We start from the raw sequence: 24,172 nt of genomic DNA, 5'->3' as shown, positions 1-24,172 counted from the left end.
CCGCCATCGGTAAATGGCCTCGCTTTCTTCGATATCGGTAAATATCGAATCCCTAGCTTGTCCGCCATCGGTAAATGGCCTCTCTTTCTTCGATATCGGTAAATATCGAATGCCCAGTTCAGCCGCCATCGGTAAATGGCCTCGCTTTATGTGACATCTGTTTTCCAGCAGCCATCGGTAAATGGTCTTGCTGACTTCGATATCGGTAAATATCAAAGGTTGTTTTGAAGCCACCATCGGTAAATGGTCTTGCTTCCTATAAGTATCATATCCCAGTTGAAGCCACCATCGGTAAATGGTCCCGCTTCCTTTGGATGTTGTTTCCCAGCCGCCATCGGTAAATGGCCTTGCTGACGTTGATATCGGTAAATATCAAGTTTCCAGTAAATCCGCCATCAGTAAATGGCCTGGCTTTCCTGAGGTTTTATTGAGCATCCGCCATCGGTAAATGGCATTGCTTTCCTTTGCTTTATCCTCTGCAGATTGCAAATTTTCCGGTTCTTTCGGTATTCAATCCCTGTTTACCTTGAAGGTCTGACAGCCATTGCTCTCATCCGTTCAGGTTCCCAGTTGATTGAATAGGGGCAGCTGTAGCACCTCAAATTTTCACCTCCCACTTGAACATTCATTTCATTTTTAGGTCATTAGCATTGCATTTAACATTGCATAGTACCTTGCATTTCATCATTCAAGACTGGTATCAAGGAGTTTCATCTGTGCAAGAGAACAAGGGTTTTTCCATGAGATAAAGGCCATATGGTTGTTCTAGAGAGCTTACATGACCCAAGGATCATTTTGAAGCAATTTGGCCAAATTTTGAAGGCTCAAAGTCCACAGTGCATGGCCAAGTCATCTGAGGCCCATAAAAGTCAACAGAAAGTCAACTGAGGGATGGGAGATGGAGAAATGGTTTGAGACACTTCGTTCATGTCCCAAAGAAGGTTATTCAACATGTCAAACATCTACCTTGAAGATTTTGAAGCCAGATCAAAAGTTTCCAAAAATGGAAAATGACTTGTGATTTGAAAGTTTCCAAAAATGGCAAGGTTTGGACCAACTTCAACTCAACTTTCCAACATCAAAGAAGATTCAAATGAAATTTTGTCCAACATGAAAGTTGAAGATCTTTCTCTCCCATTTCCAAAAAGTCCAAGTCCATGAATTTATGATAAATGGTTAAGGAGTTATGATCAAATCTTTGCAAAGTGTGCTTGAAAATTCAAATGGCCATATCTTTTGAACCAAGACTCCAAATGGAGTGCCTCTTTTTGCATTATTCTCCTCATGAAATATAGTTTCCAAATGCATCATTACATGGCTTGAAATTATCTCATACAATCATTTGCTTTTTCATGAAGTTTTGTGAAGGAAAATTACTAAAATCAATTTGGTTGATCATATGCATGAAATACCAATTCCAAAGTGTGCATGGGCCTTTTTTGAGTGGATTTGGGCCAGCATAGTGCACTGTTCACGCATGCATCTCATGCATGAGGTGAAAACACAATTTTGTGCACACACCTTGTAACTTGTTAATCCCAATTAGTTTTGGCTTAAGCATGATTTCAGATTCATTAACAAGGCATATATAATCATAATCACAACTGCATTGATCATTAACAACACTTTCAGATCTAGATCTTGGAATTGATCAAATTTTTCTCTCAAAAAAGAACTTCCAATTTTCTCACACAAGGACCATTTCTCTTGTTAAATTCATGATCATGAAGTGTTTCTGAGGAAGATTGAACGTGAATTTGGAGGAGTTCGTGCCATACTCAACCATACATGAAGCTTGAAGCATTAATGGAATTTTCAAATTCAACTGGTTTCACACGTGTTTGAGCTTCAATCTCTCCCTCAATCATCTCAACAAGCATTGTAGAGGAGCTTTGGACCATTGCTGAGCCTTGTAGCACGCGTTTCCAACTTGCGGTTCTTCGAGAGGTCAAGTTTCGATCTCACTTATTCTCAAATTCATTGTTATATTTGTGTAGATCTTGTGTTGATGATCATTCTGGTAGAAAAATCAATTGAAATGATGCATTATTCATGAAGATATGTGTGTTTGAAATTTGAATGTCCATTTTTATTTTCTTCGATCTGAACAATATATGATGTTTTAGCATAATTTGTTGGTTGATCTTTGATCTACATGGAAAATGCTTTGCAGTGATGTTCTTGTTTTTGATTTCTGAGATTTTCTGGATTTTCTGGAAATTTGAAGATGAATCTTCATCTTCTTCGTGATGAAGATGATGAACCTTCATGTTTAGCTACGAAGCCTGGGAAATTAGCTACGAATGTTCATCATTGGCTACGAATCCTTGCATTTAGCTACGAATTTCTGGGCGCGCTTAGGGTTTTGGTGAAAACGACACCGTTTTGGTGAGGCGCGCTCACATTTGAATCTGGCCAAGGATCGATTCCCAGCGAAGGCAGTTTTTCAGATTGCTTCACATTTTCACATTTTCCCTCCATTTGCCATGCCTTGATCATGTTTGACTTCAAATTTTTTTCCCAACTTCATAAAATCATATAAAATTGAAAAATCATCCAATTCAATCCCAATTTTTTGCAAAATCCTCCTTGTTTTGTCTAGCTTTTTATGATCATGAATTGGAGAGTTGTGCATGGCTGGAAAATTAATTTGCTCTAGGATGATTGAGCACATGTACATTTATGACCTTGCTTTACGCTTTCTATCATGAAATGCTTGTTTTTAATCCAATGGACTTGAAATTTTACATGCTGATTCTAGACACATTGATAGATATTTTAGCTTTGGTTTAACATTTTTCCCATGCTCCATTTCTGTTTTGTGTACATGCTAATATGGTGTCACAACTTGTGTCACACCTTTGGTTGTTCAACTTGTGCAATTTGATTTCTATGCCAAATGACCTCTAATGCTTTTGATTTTTTGTATGATGGATGTTTTGGATGTGTTGAATGATCATGATTTTTTCCAGAATTATTTGAACCATTTCTGATTTGATTTGGAATTTTGAATCTCATTGTCCATTTGTATGCCTTGAATTGGTCATTGACTTCTCTTGCACATGAAATGAACTTGCCTATTGCTTTTGGTTTGGTCCTTTTTAGGACTTGTTATTGATTGGTTAAATATGATTCATGTTAGGTTTGAAGTTCTGTTTTGGCTTTTTGATCCCCTTTTGACCCTAGGCTTTGACCTAGTGGTTTGTTACTTACATTTGAGTTGTGAGTTTCAGGTTCAAGTGTGCATCTCCATGATTGATGTTGCTCCTTCATTTGAGCTTGATCATTTGTTGTTATTGGCTAACATTTGCTGTTTTGTAGGCTTTGAAAACCATTTACTTGTGCTTGTGGCTCATGTGTTGCCTATTGGGTTGTCTGTCTGATATTGACTGTTGTTGACTATTTTCTGAGTATTGTACTGATTGGTTTAGCTGTTTCCACAGGTACCTAGGTTGCTTTAAGTTCATTTGAACTTTGCTTTGCTTGCTTGTGGTTAGCATACCACTGAGGTATAATTCCTTAATCTTCATGTAGTCTGGAAGACCTACTGTTATTGGTAGGCACCTGTCTGAAGCCCTCCTTAAGAGGCAATGTTTGTGGATGTTTAATTTTGTGCCAAGCAGGTAAAGACCTCTTAAGAGGCAATTGGCAGATAAAAGGGATGTGCAATCCATCCCCTGCTATTCAGTTGTGTCATTCACTTTGCTCACACCATTTGTTGATGCATTGTGAGTAAGAACCCAAAATCTTGTCCTTAGAGTCAGTCATTTGTGGAGAAGAGTTCCTTCATTCTGAACTCCCACACTTTCTATTTGATTGAAGCTCTCCTAGGCCAGGGATAAGAGTTGTGAGGTCTTACCCTCACTTCCCATTTCATCTGCTTCACCCTAACTCTCAATGTTAGGGTTAAGAGCTAAAAACACCCCATTCCAGTTGGCTTGTTTCTACAGCCTAGCCTTGTATGAGCCAATTGTTTGCATATAGTGTGTGCGCTTGCTTTATTGTGCTTGTATTTGTTTGTTTGTGCTGTTTAGGCTAGTTTGCTTCCTGTGCAAGTTAGGGTAGAAACCTCAACATAGGGATCTTATGCATGACAACTTCTAGGCTCGAGTCGTAGTCTCCCTAGTAGATTGTTATCCTCCCTTTGTCTCTGGTTAGGATAAAAGTTCTTTCCCTGTTTAGGGGAACTACGTCGCCCTGATCCTCATACCAGATGAGGTACGTAGGCAGGAGACGAGCTGATCTCTCCGGGCGCCCTTTTTCTTTTTTAACCCCTTGTGTGTGTTTGGAGTCCGACGTAAGTCCAGCGATTGGCAGTTGGTTTCCTGTGTGTGTTTGTTGGTCCGGAGTCTGATGTAAGTCCAGCGATTGGCCTTCGGTTTCCATGTTTGCCTGTTTGTGTGGAGTCTGACGTAAGTCCAGCGATTGGAAGTCGGTTTCCTGTTTGTGTTTTGTTTGGCGTGCGTTAGCCGAGTGTCGCATTACGCGAAAAACCGGCGAGAAAAACGAAACAACAGAGCCGCCACCGTGCGTTATTTATCCCAAAAGAGGGAAAGGAAACGCTCGAAGTAAACCTGGAAAAGACATGGTCTCGCGACCAGAGAACGATGGGATCGGGAGTCGGTTATGCGAAGGGAAGGTATTTTCACCCCTACACATCCTTCGGACTCGACGGGATCCACGCACAAAAGAAAGGATAAGGTTGCTAAAAACGGATCACAAACTGCACACAAGGCTGGAAGGAACACGAGAAAACAAGAGAAACTAACTCGGCAGGATATCGCATCCTGGGCCTACGTAGTCTGTCAGACACAGACATCAGAGTCGACGTAGTTCGGGACAGGGGAAACGTGCTCGCTAGGATGTCGCATCCTATGCATACGTATCTTCTCTGACCGGAGAAGAATCAGAGCACTCGTAGCTCGGCTAACGCACGCCACACAAAACCACACAGGAAACCAACTGCCAATCGCTGGACTTACGTCAGACTCCATACAAAACAGGCAAACCTGGAAACCGAATGCCAATCGCTGGACTTACATCAGACTCCGAACCAACAAACACACACAAAAGGGTTGAAAAAGAAAAGGGCGCCCGGAGAGATCAGCTCATCTCCTGCATACGTACCTCATCTGATATGAGGATCCGGGCGACGTAGTTCCCCTTAACAGGGAAAAAGGACTAGCCTAACCAGATACAAAGGGAGACACAAACTACTAGGGAGACTACGGCTCGAGCCTAGAAGTTATCATGCATACCATCCCTATGTTAAGGTTTATATCTAACTTGCACAGGGAGCAAGCTATCCTAAACAGCACAGGCAAATACATACAGCACACAAAGCAAGCACACACACTATTTGCACACAATTGGGCTCATACAAGGTTAGGCTGTGAAACACAAGCCAACTGGAATCGGGTGTAGTTAGCTCTTAACCCTAACATTGAGAGTTAGGGTGAAGCTGATGAAATGGGAAGTGAGGGTAAGACCTCACAGCTCTTATCCCTGGCCTGGGAGAGCTTCAAACAATAGAAGGTGTGGGAGTTCAGAAAGTAGGAACTCTTCTCCACATATGACTGACACAACAAAGATCTTGGGTTAATATCCACAATGCATCAACACATGGTGTGAGCAAAGTGGATGACACACTGAATAGCAGGAGATGGATTACACATCTCTTTTATCTGCCAATTGCCTCATAAGAGGACTTTCCCTGCTTGGCACAAAAGTAAACAAACACAAGTATTGCCTCTTAAGGAGGGCTTCAGACAGGTGCCTGCCCACATAACAGGACAGGTCTTCCAGACTACATGAAGTCAGAGAGTTATACCATAGTGGTTAAGCAACCAAGCAAAGCAAAAGCAAGTTCAAAAGAACTCAAAGCAACTTAGGTACCTGAAAAAAATCTAAACCAATCAGTTTACAAGTCAAACAAACAGACAGACAACAGTCAATCACACAGACAGAGAAAGCATCAAGCACCAATGTGCAAGGCACAAGCCATTAAGCAACTTGTTCTCAAAACCTACAAAACAACTCAATATTAGCCAACATCAATCAAGTAATCAACTCAAATGAATGAACCACTTCAAGCATGGTAATGTGCTTCTTAACCTGAAATCCACAATGCAAACAGTGAGTCCAAACAACTAGGTCAAAGCCTAGGGTCAAAAGAGGGTCAAACATTCAAAACAGAACATGAAATTTAACATGAATCAACTTCATTCAATCAAGAACATATTCTAAAAGGTCCCATATCAATATCATTAACCAAAAGCATTTCATGAACCAAATATGGCAAGGTATGCAAATTGTGACCACATTGTGACATCAGAAGCAATAAATGCACATTAAATAAAAAATGATTCAAATAATCTTGGCAAAATTCATGAGTAAACAGGACATACAACATGATCATCACACAAAAAATCAAGGCAATTGGAGATCATTTGGCATGGCAATCACATAGCATAAGTCAAGACAAGCACAACAAGCACATGTGTGACACAAATTATCACACCAAGTTAGCCTAGGCATAAAACAGAAATGGTAATTGGTAAAAACGTCAAACCAAAGCCAAAATAACACTCAACATGTCTAGAAGTAGTATGCAAAAATTCAGAAGCATTGGATAAGAAACAAGCATTTTGTTATCAGATGAAGTTCAAAGCCATTTAAAAGCTCAAATGTGACCATCCAGAATGAAAAATCTCAATTAAATCAGAAATGATCCCAAACATTCCAATAAAAATCATGAGCAATCACAACATCTATAACATGCATCATACAAAAAATCAGGACAATTGGAGCTCATTTGACATGGCAAACACATCATTCAAGTTGAACATCACAAGGTGTGACACAAATTGTCACACCTAACTTAGCATAATCATAAAACAGTCATGGTAATTGATAAAATTACCAAATCAACACCAAAATGTCAAGCAAAGTGTCTATTTATAGCATGCAAAATTTCATAAGCATTGGACAAGAATCAAGCATTTCACAAAGGATATAGCATGGCAAGGTCAAGCAAGCATACATGTTCAAACTCCTTAGACAAAATAATTTCCAGGCCAGGCACAATTTGCATTTTTGTAACCAAAAAAAACTAGATAGAATGAGGATCATGATGCAAAAACTTGGGATGAATTTGGTTTAGTTTTCAATTTTTAATGAATTCTGGAAGTGTGGAAAAAATTTAAAAAAATGAAGTGGACAATGCATGAACAAATGAAGAAATGAGAAAATGCAAGGCTATGTGAAACACTCCCAACCGGATTCGAACCCTGGCAACATTCAAATCTACACGTGCGCCAAACAAAACGACTTCGTTTCACCAGGCCAAACCCTAAGCGCGCGCTCAATGCATTCAAAAAATCCGCAGGAAACATGCATGCGTTCCGCAGGTAATGCTATGCGTTTCGCAGGTAATTCCATAGGTAAATCCCCAGCAAAACTGGAAAATGCATGAACATGATGAACACGATGGATCTTCATCCGATTTTCCAGAATTTCCTCAAACGTTCCAGAAATGAAAAACGTGCACATCAATCAACTCATCATTCATCATACAACAAGAATCCATGCATCATTCATGCAAAAACATCAAGATGAACACGAATCGAATGAATCAAATATTCACATCAAAACTTAAATCACATGGATCTAACTCAATCCAGCATGAAATCACTCCATTTTTGTTCCAGAATTACCACAATTAAAGGATCTACACATTTAGCATAATGATTTACAAAATTAAAGAGGTCGAAAATGTAACCTCTTGATGAGCAGATTTGAAATCCCTTGCTTCCAAGCTTTGCCACGCCTCAAATCTCTTCCAATATGCTTCTTGAGGTGAATGATGATGAATGCAAGGTTCAAGGATACACCAAACCAGCTCAAGCTTCACCTTCCATGGATGCTTCACACCTTGGACATGAACAAGAATGCAACAATTTCCTCTGTTTCCACGTGCAAATATGCTCAATTATAGCTCAGGATGATGAATGAATCAAGGAAAAGTGCTAGTGTTCGAAGGATTTTGCAAAAAAAGTAAGAGATTTTTTTTGAGATTTTTGTGATTCTAGATCTAGAATTGGTAATTGTGAAAAACAGTTATGGTTTAAGGCTTTATACTCAATGCTAATCAGGTTTAGGCAAGGTTTAAGCACAGTGCAAATGAGATTAGGGACTTTGTGGTGTGAATGCAAAAAACCAATTTCCCACTCCATGCACCTTCATGCACGTGAACAGTGCATGTGCTTGGTTCAAAATGACTTAAAACCATGTCATGCACACTTTGGAAATGATTTGGTATGCTCATGTTACACCAAAATGAGTTTATGCAATTTTTCACAAAAATCTTCATGATTGAACCAATGCAATGCAAATGAGATTTTATGCCAAGTGATGCCATGCTTGGAAAATACATGTTACAAGGATCAATGTTCAAAAAGAGCCACCCAAATTGGCCTTTTGGTTTGAAAGTTAAGCTCATTTGAAGTTCAAACCACACTTTTCCATGATTGAATCATATCTCCTTAACCACACATGAGAAATCCATGATCTTGGACTTTTTGGAAATGGGAGAGAAAGATATTCAACTTTCTTGTTGGACAAAATTTCATTTGAAGCTTTCTTGATGATGTAATATTAAGTTGATGTTGGTCCAATACCTTTCCATTTTTGGAAAGTTCAAATTACAGGTCACTTGCTATTTTTGGAAAGTCTTGATCTGACTTCAAATCCTTCAATGTTGATGTTTGAAATGTCAAATGAGACTTGTATGAACATGAATGAGGCATCTCTAACCATCTCCCACCTCCAAATCCACAATTGAACTGACAGTTGACTTCTGTTGACTTTTTAGGGTTTCAGATGATTTGCACATGGACTGATGAGTCTTGAGCTTTCAACACTTGGCCAAATCTCTTCAAATGATCCTTGGGTCACATGAACTCATTGTTCCAACCCTAGGGCTTTGGTCTCATGGACAATGCACTTGTTGCCTTTCACAGCTGAATCTTCTAACCAGTATTGCCTGATGACCTGATGGAGTATGCAATGACAATGCAATGTTAATGACCTAAAATGAAAATGTATATACAAATGGGAGGTGCAAATTTGAGGTGCTACAGCTTCCCCTATTCAATCAACTGAGAACCTGAACGGATGAGAGCAATGGCTGTCAGACCTTCAAGGTAAACAGGGATTGAATACCAAAGAACCGTAGAAATTTGCACTCTGCGGGATATGATACATAATACTTGCAACGGTAACCAGACAAGACGTTTACCGACGACTCTACTGGGGATTTTGATTTTTATCAAAGGAAAAGTACAACCAGACGTCAACGGACGAATGGGAAAAACTCAACGTTTATCGATACCAACGGAGAGGTGACCAGACATCAACAGATGACTGGGAAGGACTCGACCAGACGTCAACGGACGAACGGGAGAAGCTCGACGTTTATCGACACCAACAGAGAGGTGACCAGACATCAACGGATGACTGGGAAGGACTCGACCAGCGTCAACGGACGAACGGGAGAAGCTCGACGTTTATCGACACCAACGGAGAGGTGACCAGACACCAACGGACGACTGGGAAGGACTCGACCATACGTCAACGGACGAACGGGAGAAGCTCGACGTTTATCGACACCAACGGAGAGGTGACCATACATCAACGGATGAATGGGAGAGGGAGCGACACAACCAAACGTCAACGGACGAATGGGAAAAACTCAACGTTTATCGTCACCAACGGAGAGTTGAACACTTCACTGGGGAAGGAAAACAAAATATTTGCAACTGGAAACCAGATAGGACGTTTACCGACGACTCTACTGGGGATCTCTGGCTGGGGAACAACCAGACATTTACCGATGACTGGGGGAGATATTCGACGTTTACCGACATTGAAAGGTGATGTTTACCGACATCAAAGAAAGGTGACCCGACATTTACCGATGACTGGGAAACCGAGATATGCAACCAAACATCAACGGACGAATGGGGAAAACTCAACGTTTATCGATACCAACGGAGAGGTGACCAGGCATCAATGGATGACCTGGGGGGAAGAAATATAACCAGATGTCAACGGACAACTAGGAAAAACTCGACGTTTATCGACACCAACGGAGAGGTGACCAGACATCAACGGATGACCTGGGGGGAAGAAATACAACCAGATGTCAACGGACAACTAGGAAAAACTCGACGTTTATCGACACCAACGGAGAGGTGACCAGACATCAACGGATGAACTGGGGAAAGAGATAGACGCTACGCACATCGAAAGATGATGTTTACCGACATCAATAAAGGGACGACCAGACATTTACCGATGACTCGAATGGGACTCGATGTTTACCGACACCGAAACAATGGTGTTTACCGAAACCAAAAAAGGATGACCAGACATTTACCGATGACTGGGGTGAGACTCGATGTTTACCGACACCGAAACAATGGTGTTTACCGACACCAAAAAAGGACACACACGGGTGCAAACATGACACTCACCGGAATCACATAAACGACATCTTCAACACGTCAAGGCAAGGCTAAACATTTGCTGGAGATCTCACTGGGGAGAATCAAGCTTCCTTTCACGGACGAGTGAGGAAATAAACCTCTCTGGGGAGTTATCAATCCTGAATGCTGTCATGAGCAGCTGCAGCAAATGTGTCGTACAGGTGTTGAACAACGATCCGCCTCTGTCGGGGATACGGTCTAGTTAGGTTTAACACATGAATGCATATGTTTGAATTTTTCTATGGCGTAATGCTCCATATCAAATGGAAATGCTACGCGATTTGAAGATGCAATGATCACTACAGGCAAAATGAAAATGATAGAAATTCCTGATGGGGAGCAAACAGATTGCTCTACTGAGCACACAAACTGAATAGATTCTCCAACTCTGTGGGGAGACTCTGTCTGAGGAATATGCTCTGCGGGGAGTAGCACCGACTTCTCACTCATGCTGGAGAATAGCACTGCTGCTGGGGAACGGATAGATCCCACCGGGGACAAACTTCATTGGACCTAATCCACTCGGGGACTCTGCTAGGGAAACAAACAATGGCGACTTCACTGGGGAGAGCTGCCAATCCACAGGTAGGATAAACTCTGCTGGAGATAACTTTCATCGAACCTGATCCGCTCGGGGAACCTGCTGAGGATAACCATCAACACAAACCCTCTGCTAGGGAGATCCACTAGGGAAAACACTCCACACCCTGATGGGGAAATGCATACACCACCTTGTTGGGGAAATAATAGACCAGACCATGCTGGGGATAGACATCCGCAACACTGCCGGGGAAAAGCGTTCATGACCACGCTGGGGATAGCAGTACTTCAAACCAGACTGCTGGGGAATAAACTCCACTGACACCTCCGCTGGGGATACAACAACCTTCCACCTCGGTGGGGATTAACAATCTTCAAACTCAGTGGGGAACTTGTCAGCTATCAGACTAGCTGGGGGTAAACCACTTCCAGGCCTGCTGGGGAGTTAAAAATCCTTAGACCTGCTGGGGAATAAGATTCCACAGACGTCTCTGCAGGGGATAAAAATAGTTCTGATAGCCTTCAGACTTGCTTGGGGAAACAGTCACTTCCAAAAGGTAACAACCTGCAAAACAGCACGACATACATGCCCCAGGGGATTGCATGGACAAGATACGCTCAAGCGTCCTCAACATTCAAAATGATTTTCAAATGTTTTATCTTTCTGCACGTTATTGTCTAGCCTTCATGTTTTTATATGCAATGTTTATCAAAAATTCGGACGTTTTTGCAAACAAAACAATAAAAATAAAAACAAGAGAGCAATTTATCTAAATAACGACTTTTATTGATTGAAAATGGGCCTGAAAAAGCGAATACATCAGGAAGCAATTCCTAGAAAGAGGTAATTGCGCACAAAAGGAAAAATAAACTATCCTAATGGCAATGTGAACACGGCATCCACTATTTCCCAATTCTGTTATGACTCACAGATCATCAATTTTCTCCCAATTCCTTGCTTTCTGAGAAGAATGACTGGACCGATCACATCTTTCGAGATGGTAGACGATGAAGCGCGATGAAGTACAGATAACTCAGACTGTAGTCTTCGCTTTAATCCCTCTTTTGCCTGGATCGCCCTTGCGGGTTTTCAATCCACCGGGATACCCATTTTTGCCTAAGCCGCCCTTGCGGGTTTTCGACTTACCGGGTGTACCAATTCCTTTCATTTTTATCCCTAACTTTTGCCCGAACCTTTTCTCTTTTTTTTCGGTTCGCCAGGATGCCTTTTTTTGTGTGGACTCTTTTATTCTTTTTGTCCAGCGGGTCAATTTATGCGAAGTATTTTTTGACTACATCTGAGTTAACAGGGGACGAAAAATCTTCACCATCCATAGTTGTAAGCATCAAGGCTCCACCGGAGAAAACCTTCTTAACAACATATGGACCTTCATAATTAGGAGTCCATTTGCCCCTGTTATCTGTACCGGGAGGAAGGATCCTCTTCAAAACTAAATCATCAGTCTGATAGCTTCGAGGACGCACTTTCTGATCAAAGGCTCTCTTCATCCTACTCTGATACAACTGCCCATGGCACACAGCTGCTAACCGTCTCTCTTCGATAAGGCTAAACTCATTAAACCTTGTTCGAATCCATTCGGCTTCATCAAGCTTGACATCCAACAAAACTCTCAGAGAAGGAATCTCCACTTCAACTGGTAGGACAACTTCCATACCATACACAAGGGAGTAAGGGGTTGCCCCAGTCGACGTACGTACTGAGGTACAGTACCCATGCAAAGCGAAAGGCAGCATCTCATGCCAATCCTTGTACGTCACGACCATCTTCTGCACAATCTTCTTAATATTCTTGTTTGTCGCCTCTACAACACCATTCATCTTCGGTCTGTAAGGAGAAGAATTGTGATGTTCAATCTTGAAATCTTTACAAAGCTCTTTCATCATCTTTGTGACACCCCAAAATTTGCCCTCCTTATTCATGCATTCATTTAGCATTTCATATTGCATTTCATCATGTCAATCAGAATTAGATCCGAAAAAAAAAACGAAAAAAAAAAAAAAACGAAATAAATAAATAAATAAATAAATAAAATAATAATAATTAAAAAAAATATAATAGAAAAAAACTTGGACTTGGACCTCTCTCATTTGAGCCCACAAAGCCATGAAAATCAGGTTATAAAAGAGGGAGATCAGACAGAAAAAGGAAGAGAAGCAAAATACTCTGAGGTTTCCTTGGAACAAAATCCTGGACAAAACCTGAAGAGAAACCTGACAGAGAACTCAGAGCAGCCTCCAAACCCTGAAGGGCCTCACGGGTGCAACTCAATTTCAATCAAGCTCTCCAATCAGGTTTGCCCTATTCCCATTATTTTACGCCTTCAATTTGAATGTTTTAAATGTGTGATGTATTATGAATGGGTGAAAGCTATGCCTTGAATGTTTAATCACATGATTTCTGAAGTGTATGCCACAGGGTTTGAGGTTTCTGAAACCATACTGTTATCCATGAAAAAAATGCTTATGGTGTTTCACTAACCCTTTTGTTGAGTTTTTGTGAGGGCTCACATGACTTTTGCAGGGATAACTTGCGTGGTTTCCCACTTTATTTGTGGGATAACCCCTGGAGGTTCATTCCGATTACCTGTACTGACCCACTTTCTTTGATGATGTTAGCTTGGAAGGATCTCAGGGTTTCCCATTCCTCTAATTGCTGTTACTTCGGATCTTTATCCGCGTGGTACTTTTACATTTTTCCCGCATTTTACTGCTTTCCTAGCTGGAAGACCTCGATAGGAGGCAATGTTTTTGTGTTTACTTTATGCAGGTTCCTTTGTCCAGGGTTAAGAGCTATGAGGTCTTATCCTCATTACCCTTTTGCATGCGCGTTCCTACAATGCAAACAAACCCTTCATTGATTTTTCTTCTCCATAACACACGTTTACTCCTTCTACTACAGGCGAGTAAGTCTCCAAAGGTCGAGCATCCGGTAGATTGCGTAGTGACGTCGTTCGTCCAAAACCCAATCCACAACCCCGTAGTTAGTCGAACTACGGCTTGCTCTGATTCTCATTCCAGATGAGATACGTAGGCATAAGACGCGATGTCTTAGCGAGCACACATCCCCCCAACCCATAGGTCAGCCGAGCTACGAAGACTCTGATTCTCATATTCAGATGAGATACGTATGCAGTGGATGCGACATCCGCGCGAGTCATTTTCATTTAACCCTTTTTTTTTGGTAAACAGCACAAGATAAACTCACACCCTTTAGACGAAAACTACAAAAGTGGATCCCGTAGAGTACTACGGATGCGTAGGGGTGCTAATACCTTCCCTTCGCATAACCGACTCCCGAACCCAAGATTTGGTTGCGAGACCCCATCTTGTCCTTTCCTTTTTCAGGTTTACTTCGAGCGTTTCCTTTCCCTCCTTTGGGATGAATAACGCACGGTGGCGACTCTTCTGTCTTTTTCTTTCGCCGGTTGTTTTTTTTGCGCACTGTATTTTTCAGGTTGCGACAGCTGGCGACTCTGCTGGGGACGAAGAAGTTGACCTCCTGTTGGTCCATCTTCCCTAAGCGAGTCCCTCCTAGCTTGTGTGATTTCTTGTTTATTGGGTGTTCATGCTTTTGTACATTTATTTGCTTACCTGCTTGCATGCATCTGTTGTATCTATTGGATCTGTTTGTTTGTTTGTTGGGATGGGATGTTCTATGAGAGATAAGCCCATTACCCTGGCTTGAGTGTACACACAGGTTTTAGAGTGGATGATCATGAGGCTTGCGTGGCATGTTTCTACGTTAAGTCGTTCGTGAAGAACCACACCCAGACGAGGTTTCTTTTGGATATATTATGTCCTACGGATGTTCCGTAACGACATGGTGTTCCTTTAGAAATCGTCGACTCTGGTGACCATTTCCCGAGAACTCAGTCGAGGCCTCTCCTCCGAGACGTGATTATGTTAGCTCTGGTGGGCGCATTCTCGCTGATCAATTCGAGGACCCCGAGACTGGGAACTTGCTTTAGGATGTCCTGTTGAGGGGAGTCAGTGGAGGTCTTTTATCCCGTAATAATGCCAAACCTTCAGTGGTAAACGTATTATTCGCGACTGAAGGGCTGAAGCTGACGAACTTCTGTTCTTAGAACCTACCAGTGAGGGGTGGGCTAAATTCAGGAAACCTTAACCTCCAACTAACCCGGTTTTCTGGAGCAAAGTTTTGGTCTTGTATTATATTCCTCAGTGAATTTCTCTCCAGAAAGTGCAACCTGACAGATGTTCAAGTGGATCCATCAATTCTGATTGACATGCCTTTGCATTGCATAACATCATCTGCATATTTGCATCCAACATCTCATGCTTATTCATTTGCAGAGTATTCCCTTTCAAAACGGGGGTGCCTTAAAACTGAACAAGCAGTGCATCGCATACCATGCATATTAACCCTTGTCTGTTTTGCAGGTGTCACCGCAGTGTCTAATGTTTGTTCCCTGTATCAGGCAGTTATTGGTCCCAAGCGAGTTCACAGATACCCGACAAAGGAAAACCGTCCACGACTAGTGATGGACCAAGTACAGAAAGAGCTGGCTGATATGCGTGAAAGGATGGATCAGTTCATGACATTGATGACTGGTATGGCAGCAGGTCAAGAAAAGCTGAGGGAATTGGTTGGGCAACCGAGGCCTGAGGTGGAGATACTAAATGCTGAGGGAAACCCTGGTAACCCTGGGAACGCTGATAACCCTGTGAACACTGGTAACGCGGGTAACGCAAATGCTGATGGAAACCCGGGTAATGTTGGCAACACAGGGAATGTTGGAAATGGTATTGGCGGAAGGTACAATGTGAATCAAGGAATTCGGATTAACGGGCACCCCGTTACTGAAGATTATCAGTATGATCAATTTTCTTTGCACGACGAGGCCCTCGAGACCACTCGCCGTATGGATGAGCTTGCTGAGAAGCTCAAATCTTTGGAGTCTCAAAATTCCTTAGGCTTTGATGTCACAAATCTTGGTCTGGTTCAGGGAGTAAGGATTCCTCACAAGTTCAAACCCCCTACTTTTGAGAAATACAACGGGGCTTCTTGCCCACGCACTCATCTCCAATCTTATTTGGGAAGGTTGGGAGCTCACACGGAAGATGAAAAGCTGTGGATGTACTATTTTGAAGACAGTCTAACTGGAGCTTCTCGTGAATGGTATTCTCATTTGTCTCGTACTACCATCAAGAGTTGGAAAGACTTGGCAGAGGCTTTTGTCAAGCAATATCAATACAACTTGGACATGGCTCCAAATCGGACCTTGTTGCAAGGTATGTCCCAGACTGCCAAGGAGACCTTTAGAGAATATGCTCAGCGTTGGAGACAGATTGCTGCGTCCGTCCAACCCCCTATGTCTGAAAGGGAGATGGTGGACATGTTCATGAACACTCTTCAAGGCAATTATATTGAGAGATTGGCTGCTTGCCCGTCAATCAGCTTTGCAGAGATAGTAATTGGTGGAGAAAGAATCGAGAGTCTGTTGAAGATGGGCCGAATTCAAGACAATAGTGTTTCGAACCCATCAGGTCCCAAGAGACCGTTTGCTGGTAACGGTCAGCGAAGAAAAGAAGGCGAGGCAAGCGTTGTGTATGCCGGCAGAGGCAGGAGTAAAGGACGCCCTAATTATTATCAAGATCAAGTGGCCGCAGTCACTATTCCAACACCTGTTCCTCAACCGCAATATCATCCGCAACAACAACCCAGGTACAACAATCAACAACAAGGAGGTAATCCGGGTCAGCAGAGACACTATCAACAACGTCCAAGGCAGACAGACCGGGTCATCGAGCCAATCCCAATGCCTTATTCAGTATTACTTCCCAAGCTGATTGACATGAATCTGGTTACGTTGAGAACTCTGGCCCCACCAATTGATCCCAATAATTTACCTAGAGGTTATGATGTCAACGTCAGATGTGCTTTTCACTCCAACACACCTGGCCATACTACAGATAATTGCAAGGCTCTCCAGTTAAAGGTACAAGATTTGAGAGATGCTCAGGCTATCAATTTTGCTCCGGTGCCTAATGTTATCCAGAACCCGATGCCGGCTCACGGCGGGCAGAGGATTAATGTTGTTGATAGTGGGGAAACTTTGAATTTGGTTTCTAATGTGATTAAGGTGAAGACTTCGCTATCGGTGGTTAAAGACCGACTTTTGAAAGGACAGATTTTCCCGGGCTGTGGGGAAGAATGCAGAAATTGTCAAGCTGCCGAAAACGGATGTGACAGTTTGAGAAGGGGTATTCAGCAGCTGATAGATGAAGGTTCTCTTCAGTTCGATCAGGCCCGTCCGGTGAAGAATGATGTATCGACGGTGACGTTTTATTTCACTCCTGAAGAAATATATGTTCCCGAGAGACTCGCTCCGAAAACAATATATTTCCCAGAAAGTACAGAACCAGCAGCGGTGAACATCGAAAGTTCAGCACCAGTCGCAAATTACTCTGACAACCCTCAACCGACTTTGGTTGGTCCAATCACCATCACGGTACCAGGACCTGTTCCGTATGAGGAAGACAGTGCTATCACGTGGCACTATGGGGCTGATATATATTGCCAGGGGCAGAAAGTTAACGAAGAAGACATTGACATTGGTAGCTCCGCTGTAGACAATGTTGGAGGGGTTGGTGGCTTCACTCGCAGTGGACGCCTATTTGCACCATCAACATTACGCGCGAATACTGAAGCCGAGGCAGCTGCCAAGGCTAAAGGGAAACAGGTCTCCACCGAAGAGGTTACTACTGAAGAAGATCCTCCTAAGACCGCATTCGAGAAGGAAGTGGATGAGTTTATGAGGATTATCAAGAAAAGTGACTACATGGTAGTCAACTAGCTAAATCAGACACCCTCAAAGATCTCCATTCTCTCACTATTGCTGTGCTCTGAGGCGCACAGAGCAGCCTTGTTGAAAGTACTGAATATGGCCTATGTTCCACCGGAGATAACTGTTAACTAGCTGGAGTCGGTAGTTTCCAATGTAAACGCTAGCCGGGGGCTAGGTTTCACCGATAATGACCTGACACCTGAGGGCGGGAATCACAACAAAGCCTTGCATATCACAATGGAGTGCAAAGGGGTGGTGCTTTCCCATGTTTTGGTTGATACAGGCTCTTCTCTGAATGTTCTTCCAAAGAAAGCCTTAATGAAGTTGGATTGCGATGGCATCATCCTGAGGCCAAGTAACTTAGTTGTGAGGGCTTTTGATGGCTCTAAGAGAGCTGTTTTTGGCGAAGTTGAGTTGCCAGTTAAGATTGGACCGCAGGTGTTCAAGAGCACCTTTTATGTGATGGATATCCAGCCTGCCTACAGCTGTCTGCTAGGTCGGCCTTGGATTCATGCTGCCGGTGCTGTTACTTCTACCCTCCACCAGAAGCTCAAATATGAACTAGAAGGTCAGATCGTCACTGTATGTGGTGAAGAGGATATTTTTGTTAGCCACCTGTCTACATTTAAGTATGTAGAGATGGATGGCGAGATGCATGAGATGCTGTGTCAGGGCTTCGAAACTACAAACATCAATGAGGTCGCGCCCGAAGCTGTCTTTTCACCTGAGTTTGAGAAGGTCGGGACTTCTATCTCTTCATACAAGCAAGCTGTCGAAGTGGTTAAAGCTGGTAATGCCCAAGGCTGGGGCAAATTTGTGGAGCCAGTCATCAAAGAAGACAAGTTTGGATTGGGGTATGCTCCGGGATCTCAGAAGAATGAAACCGGTACTCTCTCCAACGGGGGTTTGGTTTCCCCCCACATCGTCAATGCTGTAGATGAAGACAAGGCTGACAGCGACTGTGACTTAGATAGTTGGATTCGCCCGTGTGTCCTGGGAGAAAAGCTCGACAATTGGTCGTCTGAAAAAACCGTCCGGGTTACTCTGCTGAAAGAGTGATTTTTATTGTTTTCCTTTATTACATGCATAATAAAGTCTTACACTTTGCCCAAGGTGTAACGGCTCATTTGTAGGGCCATCCATTTAGTTACGTTTCACAATTATTTTTATCATCAATAAAGGACGGCTTTTGCAAACAATTTTGTGTTCTCTTTCTTTCAATTTTTTTTACTTTTTACAAAAAAATGGCAATGTTTCTTTTTTCGTTTTTCCTTTCTTTCAAAAAAAAATCTCTCATTCTAAGGTAAAGCATGATCCTCCATCATGCAGAGCCGACCACTCGGATCTCACTGCTAACGACACTGCTATGGCCAAGTATGACTTCGACAATCCTATCTATCAAGTCGAAGAAGGGGCTGAGGAAGATTGTGAATTGCCTGAAGGGTTAGCCAGATTGTTGAAACAGGAGGACCGAGCTATTACACCTTATCAGGAGGTGGTTGAGACCATCAACGTTGGTACCGAAGACGACAAGAAAGAGATCAAGATCGGGGCCAGTCTACAGGCCGAGAGGAAAGACCGTTGATCATGTACTTGACTGTGTTAGAAAGGTCAATGGGTTGTGTGCTCGGTCAGCATGACGAGTCAGGTCGAAAAGAGCATGCAATATACTACCTTAGCAAAAGTTTACCGACTGTGAACAAAGATACTCATTGCTCGAGAAAACTTGCCGCGCTTTGGCATGGGCTGCTCGCCGACTAAGACAGTATATGTTGACTCACATGACTCTATTGATATCAAAAATGGATCCAGTCAAGTATATTTTTGAAAAACCATCACTTACCGGAAAGGTTACTAGGTGACAAATGATACTGACAGAGTATGACATCCAATACACTTCACAAAAAGCCATCAAGGGAAGTGTCTTGTCAGACTATCTTGCAGAGCAACCGATTGATGATTACCAACCTATGAGGTTTGACTTTCCTGATGAGGACATCATGTTTCTCAAATCGAAAGATTGAGAGGAACCACTCCCGGAGGAGGGGCCTGACCCTGAATCCAAATGGGTTATGATGTTTGATGGGGCGGTCCACGTCAATGGTCGCGGAGTTGGTATAGTGTTGACCACACCGGAAGGGGGTTCATATGCCATTTGGTGCCAGAATAACTTTTCCCTGCACCAACAATGAAGCCGAATACGAAGCCTGTATCCTAAGACTTGAGGAAGCCGTCAATATACAGATTAAAACCCCGGATGTATATGGGGATTCAGCTTTGGTCATCAATCAAACCAACGGGAAATGGTATACACCTCAGCCTCATCTGGTTCCTTACAGAGACTACACGAGAAGATTGTTAATTTTCTTTTGAAGAAAACCAATTTGCTGATGCTTTGTTTACCTTGTCTTCGATGATGAAGGTGCTATGCTGGAACTACGTACCCAGAATTGACGTATCTCGGTCAGAGACGAATGAAGAAAGCATTTGGTCAGAAAGTGTGCCCTCGGGGGTATCAAGTCGGTGAATTGGTACTCAAAATATTTCTTCCTCCCAACACAGATCACAGGGGCAAATGGACACCGAACTATGAGGGTCCGTACGTGGTTAAAAAGTTTTTCTCTGACGGAGCTTTGATGCTAACAACCAGGAATGGCGAAGAATTCCCGTCCCATGTTAACTCAGACGCAGTTAAAAAAATACTTCGCATAAAATAGACCCGCTGGACGATAAAAAGAATAGTCCGGGCAAAAAAAAAGGGCATCCCGACGAACAAAAAAATAAGAGAATAAAGAGGTTCGGGCAAAAATTAGGGATATAAAAAAAGAGTACACCCGGTGAGTCGAAAACCCAAAAGGGCGGCTCAGACAAAAAAGGGTATCCCGGTGGATTGAAAACCCAAAAGGGCGATCCAGGCAAAAGTTAGGGAATAAGCGAATGACTGTGATCTGAGTTCATCAGTGTTATATCACCGTTTCATTCAATCCGGCAATCTTCGAAGGTTAAAGATCGACTAATCATCCACTTCAGAAAGCAAGATGAGCAGAGCGTCTTGAGGACATACGAGTCATAGCAGAGTCGAAACTCAGTGGGACCCCGTATCCCCGTTGTCATTAGGATAGTTCTCTTTTTATAGCGATCACCTCTTTCCAGGGATCAGCTTCCTGATACCCTCGCCTATTCCTGGCACAAATTTTCTCCCCATTAAGAGTCGAATAATTCAGTTAAAGAGCCTCTTTATTTTTCATTTATCAGTTTGTTTGCAAAAAATTCCGAATTTTTGATAAAACATATTGCATATGAACATAATGGTGGCTTTTGCAGATGATTTGCACAGGAAAACATTTAAAATTGCTTTGAATGTGCTTAATCCCGAACGGTGAATTCAAACCGAGTAATTCCCCCGAGGCATACGTGTATTTTTGGTTGCAGGTCACAGGAACCGGATGCCAAGTCATGAATCCTCATCCCCAAGCGGTTGACAAAGTCTCTCCTCAACAGAGCATGTTCCCCAACAGAGTTGACAGTATCCAGACTGTCTATCCCCAGTAGAGTTGACAGTATCCAGACTATATATCCCCAATGGAGTTGACAGTGTCAGACTGTATCTTCCTAGCAACAGCGGAGTGGTTGCATAACCAACAGATGAGAGGGTGGCGTTCCTAGTGTTCATCTCATTCCCCAGCAGATTATTTTTAACAGATTTGTTAATCCCCAACTTGAGGGCGATTAGCAAGTTCATATCCCCAGCAAAGGCCGTTTCCTACGACATTTCCCCAAGAAGTGTTTTCCCCACAGACTCTCCTCACAGAGCCTCGCCGAACAAAGTTTCCATAGTTGATACTCCCCCCGCAAGGTCAACTTTTCAAGCAGCCAATTTATTTTTGGTGGCTCATTGGTCCCGGCAGACGGATCATTCCCCACAGAGCATTCAAGGATTGATACAGCGATTTGTTCCCTACCGGAGTTTGCTTCCCCAAGCAGATTTCTTTTTACACCATGCATAACATTTGCATTTACATGCATATCATATCAAGCATACACATAAGCTGATAAACAGGTTCTTCCAAGCAGACTGAAGAATTACTTTACAACCAAGGTCATGAGATCCAGCCAGAGGATCAAGCGTGAGCGATCCAGCCTGAGGGTCCATTTCGAAGACTCGACCTGAGAATCGTGTTCCAGTGATCCGGCCTGAGGTTCATTTTGAAGATTCAGCCTGAGAATCGTGTTCCAGTGATCCAGCCTGAGGGTTCATTTCGAAGATTCAGCCTGAGAATCGTGTTCCAGTGATCCAGCCTGAGGGTCATTTCAAAGATTCAGCCTGAGAATCGTGTTCCAGCGATCCAGCGTGAGGGTCATTTCGAAGATTCAGCCTGAGAATCGTGTTCCAGTAAGCCAGCCTAAGGCTCAATTTGAAGATTCCCCAGTGAAGTCGCCTACAAGCTTTATTTCCCCAACAAGCCCAAGTCTAATTGAGGAGTCGTTACAACATGTTCTAGCCCGAAGAATATGTACGAAGCCCAAAAGTGGAATATTCTCGAAGTTGCATATCTAATATGAAGGTTGGGTGTAGATTTCAAAAGAGGGTCAACCAGTGCATGCCTCAGATGCGGGATCCTAATGACGGGAATTTATCATCAAAACAATCCAGATCTAGCCAGAAGATCGAAGTAGATTCAGCCAGAGAATCGAAACAAAGAAGATCTAGCCAGAAGATCGAAAATCGCAACAATTCAGATCTAGCCAAAAGATCGAAGTAGATTCATCCAGAGAATCAAAGGAAATAGATTCAGCCAGAGAATCGAAACGGAGGAGATCTAGCCAGAATATCGAAGAAGATCTAGCCAAAAGATCAAAATCGTGTCCAGCCCGAGGATCAAAATTAATATCCAACCAGAGGACTAAATTGAGTATAGGTTCAGCCAGAGGATCGACACTCCAAATTAAGCCAGAAGACTGATTCAGATCCAGCTAGAGGATCGGAAGAAAAATAAACAGCGCGGTGTATTTCCGCGTTTTGTGGTGTTCTCGGAGCACAAATTTTCGATCTGTCTTTGGTATTCAATCACAGCTCACCCCGTTTGTCTGATAAGTTGTTCGCTTTCATCCTACTCGGGTTAGCTGATGATTGAATAGGGGCAGCTGTGACACCCCAAAATTTGCCCTCCTTATTCATGCATTCATTTAGAATTTCATATTGTATTTCATCATGTCAATCAGAATTAGATCCGAAAAAAAAAAACGAAAAAAAAAAAAAACGAAATAAATAAATAAATAAATAAATAAATAAAAATAATAATAATAAAAAAATATATAATAGAAAAAAACATGGACTTGGACCTCTCTCATTTGAGCCAACAAAGCCATGAAAATCAGGTTATAAAAGAGGGAGATCAGACAGAAAAAGGAAGAGAAGCAAAATACTCTGAGGTTTCCTTGGAACAAAACCCTGGACAAAACCTGAAGAGAAACTTGACAGAGAACTCAGAGCAGCCTCCAAACCCTGAAGGGCCTCACGGGTGCAACTCAATTTCAATCAAGCTCTCCAATCAGGTTTGCCCTATTCCCATTATTTTACGCCTTCAATTTGAATGTTTTAAATGTGTGATGTATTATGAATGGGTGAAACCTATGCCTTGAATGTTTAATCACATGATTTCTGAAGTGTATGCCACAGGGTTTGAGGTTTCTGAAACCATACTGTTATCCATGAAAAAAATGCTTATGGTGTTTCACTAAACCTTTTGTTGAGTTTTTGTGAGGGCTCACATGACTTTTGCAGGGATAACTTGTGTGGTTTCCCACTTTATTTGTGGGATAACCCATGGAGGTTCATTCCGATTACCTGTACTGACCCACTTTCTTTAATGATGTTAGCTTGGAAGGATCTCAGGGTTTCCCATTCCTCTAATTGCTGTTACTTCGGATCTTTATCCGCGTGGTACTTTTACATTTTTCCCGCATTTTACTGCTTTCCTAGCTGGAAGACCTCGATAGGAGGCAATGTTTTTGTGTTTACTTTATGCAGGTTCCTTTGTCCAGGGTTAAGAGCTATGAGGTCTTATCCTCATTACCCTTTTGCATGCGCGTTCCTACAATGCAAACAAACCCTTCATTGATTTTTCTTCTCCATAACACACGTTTACTCCTTCTACTACAGGCGAGTAAGTCTCCAAAGTTCGAGCATCCGGTAGATTGCGTAGTGACGTCGTTCGTCCAAAACCCAATCCACAACCCCGTAGTTAGCCGAAC

Source organism: Lathyrus oleraceus, chromosome 4, assembly GCF_024323335.1.
Source record: "Lathyrus oleraceus cultivar Zhongwan6 chromosome 4, CAAS_Psat_ZW6_1.0, whole genome shotgun sequence".
Lineage (NCBI taxonomy): Eukaryota > Viridiplantae > Streptophyta > Magnoliopsida > Fabales > Fabaceae > Lathyrus > Lathyrus oleraceus.
This window is presented reverse-complemented; position numbering follows the sequence as displayed.